Source organism: Rhododendron vialii, chromosome 1a (assembly GCF_030253575.1).
Source record: "Rhododendron vialii isolate Sample 1 chromosome 1a, ASM3025357v1".
Taxonomy (NCBI): Eukaryota; Viridiplantae; Streptophyta; class Magnoliopsida; order Ericales; family Ericaceae; genus Rhododendron; species Rhododendron vialii.
The window spans coordinates 35997383-36005000 of NC_080557.1; the positions used below are offsets into that span (position 1 = coordinate 35997383).

At 35.0% G+C, this 7618-nt stretch overlaps 1 protein-coding gene and 1 long non-coding RNA gene across 4 annotated transcripts in view; one reads left to right on the plus strand and one right to left on the minus strand.

Moving 5' to 3' along the window:
* The first annotated feature begins 4147 nt into the window (after positions 1–4147).
* The window catches only part of LOC131323680 (uncharacterized), a 3953-nt gene continuing 482 nt past the window's right edge, over positions 4148–7618 (plus strand). The window contains exons 1-2 of the long non-coding RNA XR_009199214.1: positions 4148–4547; positions 6021–7618. The exon at positions 6021–7618 is cut by the window's right edge and continues 482 nt beyond it. This is a non-coding gene — a long non-coding RNA (uncharacterized LOC131323680). The remainder of the gene's footprint in view (positions 4548–6020) is intronic.
* The window catches only part of LOC131323662 (serine/threonine-protein phosphatase PP2A-2 catalytic subunit-like), a 17512-nt gene continuing 17495 nt past the window's right edge, over positions 7602–7618 (minus strand). For all 3 annotated transcript variants that reach the window (XM_058355511.1, XM_058355521.1, XM_058355516.1), the window contains one exon: positions 7602–7618. This exon is cut by the window's right edge. The gene's annotated coding sequence lies outside the window, so the exon portion shown is untranslated.

Below are 7618 nucleotides of genomic sequence, written 5' to 3' on the forward strand. Positions count from 1 at the left end.
TTGATTTTTCCCATATTTTGCGTAGTTTTGAGTTAAGTTTAGCTTGCTGCGCAAGACTAAGAGATGATCTAAAAGAATGAGTTGTATATATGAAAATGATAAAAGTATAGTGGGGAAAATAAAGGCCCATTATAGTCTTTGGGCGCAATTTGGGAATGGAGGAAAGTAACTATGTGGTGTGCGTTATAAAAGGGATGACAGTCAATGTACGGACTCTGGAACAAGTTTCAGGACTTGGGTACAAATATGTGACTTAGTCAATGATTTATCTAATTTTTATCTCAAGGACACGGAGCTATGCCTAAGTATTGAAATTTGTCCATCTATTTCTTTCTGGTTTCTGGAATATATTGTTTTCAAAGTGCCTTGAGAAATTTCTGAAATGACATAGGAGTTCCATGCCGATTTCACGGTAAGCAGAATACATGTGCTTATCAATGTCCAAATAAACATGTCAGAACACGGATCTCAGAATCTTATCCGATTGTCGAGTGTGCGACATGAGTATCTTATAATTTTAAAAGGATACGTGTAATGTAGTTGACGATATATAAATGAGAAAGGAATTAAATCTTTTCCAGCGGGCAATTCAGCTTTTTGGCGTGTATTTGTACTATTGTAGTGTCCAAGTATTTGGAACCCTAGTTGGTATCACCTTGCAAAGTGTTCTAATTTATATTCACACGAAGTTAGGGTGATGTATTTTTTGCTTCTTGCTGTATTTCGGATGTTATGCGCAATAAAATCATGCGCAAACAAAAAGATATTGAATTCCCTGGACAATATCGTTCTATATTTTATCTCACTAGATAAAATGGAAAAATCTAGAAACATGTGTTAGCAAATGAGTCCTCGGTTAAGATGACCATTTTTTACAGTTAATAGAGGTGGTATCATCTTCTAGCTAATTGTATAATATGCTTATTCTTAACTTATTTTGATGGTTATGAGTCACTCTTGATCATGCTGCATGCTATATTTTGGAAGTAATATTTCTAGGTTCAGTTCAGTCCTTACTGAAAATATTAAACTTGTAGACCATGGCTTTCTGCTGCTGTAGAGTTGATAAGTCATCAATGTAGTCTTCACTTCTTCGTTATCGACATTTCACAGATGAAGGATAAATCTACAATACAAACCACATATCGTAAGCAAAGTTATGAGGTTTTGGGGTAAAATGTTACGAACTGTTGTGGTACATAGTTACCAACTTACCAGGGGGATGTACTGTACACGATGTGCCCATTACAAAAGATTTGTGGTTATGGTATGAATGTTGTCGCTTTTCGTTACGAGACTTTCAAGCGAGAAAAGTTTCAGATTTTTTGCGGTGTTAGTTATAAAGTACTCCGTAGAAAACAAAATATTGTACTAATGTTTTACAGAAAAACATCTTGAAAATGAGAACCCTCGCCAACAACATTGTGATTGGTGCTTCTATGGAATAATAGTGCATACTAACCATAAATTACAAACTAGGTCATGTATATCCAACTTGTAGCCAAAACATCCCTTTCGGAAAAATTTCCATTTCTTCCCTTCCTCTTAGTAACTCGGGTTTCGGATTATTTGAGTTTTAGTCAAGGGTAATTTTTATGTTTGATACAAATACTTTTCTTCTTGTAAGTTTCTCAGCCTTCACCATATGATGAATATCCATTAGGGTTTGTTAACACATTTATGCTTATTCTCTCATTCATCTCTCTCATCACTTGAACAATGCAGAAGATTGGTTAGAACAATGCAAGAAAACTTTCACTAAATTTTAGCAGTGCAAATCTTTCTTTTTGTTTGGAAGTCAAATTTTCATCAAGGGCACCAAAAGGGTGCAATATTGTGCACAAGGAACATTAGGGGTGTATTGAAGCGTTTCCCTAAAAAGAAACTATTTTGGCCAAAAGATCACTGATAAAGCTCTCCAAGAAAATGATATATGCCAAATAAAATGTATCCTAAACATTTTACCCCAAGGAGGTGCAACATTTTACCCCAATCGGTGTAACACCTATAAAGGTGCATCTCAACTGTAAGAAGGCATAACATTCACCAAACATGGGCATAATATTTTTCAAAAGTAGGGGTGCATTGAAGCGTTTCCCTAAATAAAAACTACTCCCTCCGTCTCTTTTTAAGTGTCCTGCTTCGTAACTCTAACTTATTAAAAAGACATCATCATTATACCTTTCACATCAACTTTTTTCTTCACTTTCCCTACTTACCCATCATCATTACACTTTTACTCACTAACTTTTCAAAATGGAATCTATTTTTAGGGACAAAATAGACAATGCACCAACTTTTACCCACTAATTTTACAAAATGGACACTTATTAAGGAACAGCCAAAAATGGAATACTGGACTTTAAATAAGGGACGGAGGGAGTATTTTTATTTCCTTACTCAGTCAAAGATGTAAACCTATAGTAAAATGAAGAGTAGGTGGTGTTCCACCAAGACTTCTTAAAAAATAAGTACTTATTTGCAATTTTCGAACTTAAAAATCAAAGAGTAAACTACTAAATAAAATGATCTATAGTATTATAGCAAGACAACCAACTCCATAGAAAATCCATTCAATTGCTGCAAAAAAAATCGCGATGATGCGGTGATAGCATCCACAAAAAAATCGCGATGATACGAAAGAAGAAATTAATCAATCTCCTCTTCTAACTCGAACATCCACAAAATAGCATCCAAAAACTCCGACTTAGAGATGGCTATGTCCCCATATGCTCTTAAACGGAAAAAAATGGCGTTCTAGCGACAGTCGGTGAACTGCCCAGAACCAACATTGCTGCCACGTACTTGAATATAGCGGCCATAAACTCCAACCTTGCAGCCTTACACTCAACCATGCGGCCATAAACCCAAACCTTGCGGCAACAAATGCGAACATTGCGGCCACCTTCTAAAACCCTGCGGTCGTGCTTTAAATCTCATTGCAAATCCATAAACTTGTAGATGATGCGGTGATATCAAAAGATATCTTTTTCCATTTTTTCTTTTTCTTTTTTTAGAATCGTATCAAAAGATATCTCAATGGGCTCAAAATTCAGCCATATCTTTGTGTATTTAATTCTTCGGCTTTATGTTTTTTTTTTTTTTTTGGGCTATTAAAAGAAATGGTGTCCAATAAGATTTTGTAATTTAAAGTCGCCGGATTTCATGAATCTAACTATTTTGGTAAGTTACTAATAGCATATAAAGTTGTCGGATTCCATGATTCTAACTATTTCGGTAAGTTACTAATTAAAAGAACAAAATATTCCCCTCCGTTATGATTTTCTCTAATTAAGTCGAGCAATACTACATATACAGACTTATGTGCACAGATAATAAGATTCTGTAATTTAAAGTCGTTGGATTCCATGAATCTAACTATTTCGGTAAGGTACTAATAGCATATAAAGTCGCCGGATTCCATGAATCTAACTATTTCAGTAAGTTACTAATTAAAAGAACAAAATATTCCCCTCCATTATGATTTTCTCTAATTAAGTCGAGCAATGCTACATATACAGACTCGTGTGCACAGATAATGAGATTCTGTAATTTAAAGTCGCTGGATTCCATGAATCTATCTATTTCGGTAAGTTACTAATAGCATATAAAGTTGCCGGATTTCATGAATCTAACTATTTCGGTAAGTTACTAATTAAAAGAACAAAATATTGCCCTCCGTTATGATTTTCTCTAATTAAGTCGAGCAATGCTACATATACAGACTTGTGTGCACAGATAATGAGATTCTGTAATTTAAAGTCGCCGGATTCCATGAATCTAACTATTTTGGTAAGTTACTAATTAAAAGAACAAAATATTCCCCTCCGTTATGATTTTCTCTAATTAAGTCGAGCAACGTTACATATACAGACTTATGTGCACAGATAATATGTTCGGAATCATTTGACGCACGTGACGGGAACATCTCATTATTTCGTTGGTGTCATGTGCATCAGACGGTTTCAAGTATAGATTTGTACACAGACTTTCCCATTTAATTAAGCAGAAAGTTTGGACACAGCAAATTTGTGCACAAATCCTGCACAGATTGCTATGTGGGGCCTACTACGGGTCCCACACAACTGATTCGAGCCGTTCATTATGTTTAAAATATTTTTTCAAGGTCCCCCGCATAAAAAATCCGATACCTATAAGTACTTGATCTAATCGTCTAACTTTTCATTCTCTAAAAACCTGAATGAAAAGTTAGATGATTAGATCAAACACTTATAGGTATCGAATTGAGCTAATTTCTCGCGGAGGCCCTTGAAAAAATATTTTAAACATAATTAACAGATCGGATTATTTGTATGGGACCCTTAGTGGGCCCCACAACGCAATCTGTGCACAGACTTGCTGTGTCAGTAGCAAGACTCCTTAATTTAAGTCTCTAATCCAGATTGTTAAAATCCTATATATAGACACCTCAGTCATCAAAATTCCAAAGAATCCTCCATCTGTATTACTCATAAGTTTATAACCAAAAGAAATGAAGAAGGCTTCACTCCTGTCTTTCTTTGTCGTCCTCTTGCTTATTGCATCTGGTTCTCTCTCTCTCTCTCTCTCTCTCTCTCTCTCTCTCTCTCTCTCTCTCTCTCTCTCTCTCTCTCTCTCTCTGCAAGAATTTATCCTCTTGTTTTTCTGTTTTGTTGTATAATGCTCTACAGTACTTGCCAAGATACTGAAAAAGTAGAACCATGTTCTATGTTTGGTTAGACTTTTTTTGAAGGACCTGTTTGTTTCGTTAGATTAATTAAAGGGTTTCCTGGGTTTGAATTGAGGGATTCAGATCCCCTCTTCGTTATTGCATTAGCATAATAGTACATTACTAGTAATTATAATAAGGTGGTCGATTATATTGCAGATAGTTCTGACACATCTTGCATAACCTGAAAATTTTGCAATTAAAATATCTGTCCATTTTGAAAAATCCATTAAACTGATCTATCATGGCTTGATCTAAGTAGAGGATCATATGAATATCGAGTTTATTGCTGGTAAAAAAGAGAGAGTAGAGGATCACGACGTTGGATATAGTAGCGATTTTCACACTTTATTTTTGTACATGAGCCTATTTTCTTGTTTTTATTTATATGAATTTAAACCATCTCTCTTTTATTTTCTCTTGTTTCTTACTACGGATAATCTTCTACATTTAGTGCGAATAAGGATAATCTTGCTTGTACATTTATTGTGAATAAGATAAGAGGGCAGATTTTTTTTTTCCTTTTTTAAAACAAAGATAACATAATGGAATTTGTTATTCACATTATTTCGAATTTGGCTTTTCTTTCGTCTTTTTTTTTTTGAACTGCGAAGAGCAATTTGTGCAACTTCAACCATTCAAAATTATTGTAATGATTCGAATTTCCAACCCCTCCATTTGTATCCTTACAACATTGCATTTACCCCTGAAGAATTGCATTAGTGTCTCGTGGTATTTTAACTATGCCCTATCTAGTGAAGGCTAAATATGCCGTATCTAGTGATTCTCCTTCGACTTGGCTTGGGGATTACCCGAGTTGGGTCCAACGGAGTGCCACTGTTGATGTTTCTCCTATCACCCATGAGTTAACTAATAAAGCCTACCGATTGGGCAAAAAAACGTGCTCAACTGTCTTTCTAAGATATAGTTCTTGATGTCTTCCTTGATTAATTTATGGTTAGTCTTTTTTAATGTTGATTATTTATTGATTGTATTGCTTTATTTGCATGTGAAATTTAGAGCTTGTCAATTTAGTAAGAAAACTCGTTCCAAGGCTTGTAAAATTTTGGACCGAAAGCAATTAATTTCGTGCAGAAAAATATTTTCAAGCTTATATAAGTAATGTGTGCCCCTTCTTGTGTCGGTTTCTGAATCCGCAACTGTCTAGCTATGACTCTACAAGTGTCTTTCTAACAGATTCTACAACTCTAACTGTGTTGTGGAGATGAACGATTTCGGGTCTGGAATGCATAAAAGCCGGATCCTTTTATTTTCCCTTCAAGAATTTAAATAGCAGTATTTATTATTGCAGGTGGTGAGTCGAGGGTTATTGCAGGTGGTGAGTCAAAGGTGGGGATGAAAATAAACTGTAAGCCTGAACTGGACTGTGATATTGTCTGCCATAATGGCCCAGCCCACTGTGTTAATCACTTCTGCATTTGCGACCATAAGCATCATCAAGGAGTATCTACTGCTGATGTCAAATGACTGTAATGTCCTTGTGCCTATTGTGTTTTTACCATCCCTTGCAAGAATGAATAAACAATACTCCATCCGTCTCAGTTTGTTTGTCAAATTTCGACATACGTGCCTTTTAAAAAATTGTTTATATGTCACAATTTATAATGTTTTACATAATTTCAAAAACATCATATTTTAGATTTAATTGAGATCTATTAAACAATATCCATATTGCATATAAAAAACATTATAAATTAAAACATATAGACAATTTTGTAAGAAGTCCCAAATAGTGAAAAGGAACAAACAATTCGTGACGGAGGGAGTATTAAACTTGAATTGATTATTCTGAATCATGGTCATTAGTTAGTACATGTTGAGGTGATGGATCCTCCCAAGTATTATGCCCATTTGTGGACCTTACTCGAGCCCATCTCAATAATTAGAACTGTTCACCTTTTAGAGCCTGTCAAGAATATTAACCATGCTAAAAAAATCATGTTTATCCGATGCGGTTGGTATTATATTTTTATTTAATGGGTTCTAATCCAGTGTTATAATTCTTCCCCTTCCAGATAAATATATTTTGAAATCATATCAACAAATATTTGATCAATGTAATTTTTGGCGTGATTGATATTCTCGACGACTCTAGAAGCGAATGGCTCTAGTCACCAACGAGGAGCCGACAAAGACCCACAAACCTTAGAATCCATTACCTAAAACTTGTTCTTTCCAAGAGGCTCATGTCATTGCCCCACAGTATCAAGATAACACCTGCTATTGTTTTTTGTATGGTTTGTTTTTACCACTCCATACTAATGATTTTTGCTCGTATTTCATCCTAGAAAAAGGTGTTTGATTTTTGCTCTTTTATCGGATTGTAGCAATTAGAACATTCAATGTGGAGATGCTAATAGTGTAAATGTTAAAGTCGTACAAAAATTACAGTAATTTCCATTCTCCATGTCAAGTGTATAATTATGCAAGGACATGGCTTGTCGTTGCATTGGGCAGTTGGCCAGTTGTCGGCACATGCGGGCTCACTTTCAAGATTTGAATCGTTCATGTCATAAAGCTGCACAACAACTTCAACCATGCCAAAAATCATCACGTTACTTGAATACTAATTAATATCTATTCCGTGTAATTTATTCTTTATTAAACTGGGTTTCGATCCATTGCACCCAAATTCATTTTAAAAAACGTAAATGCACTTCGATTAGATACTTATTAATCAATATCCGATTAACATAATTTTTGACACGACTAAAGCTCTCAACAAGCTTACCAGAGGAATAGTTCTAATCTTGAAAGTGAACCCGGCATGGGCCAATTCCAATTCCAATTTATTGGTGCCAATTCCCATCTCAATGTCTCAATTCGGATATATTCAAAAAAATTCAATACTTCTGTAACTTCTCATCCAACGTGGGAGCAAGTTTCAAA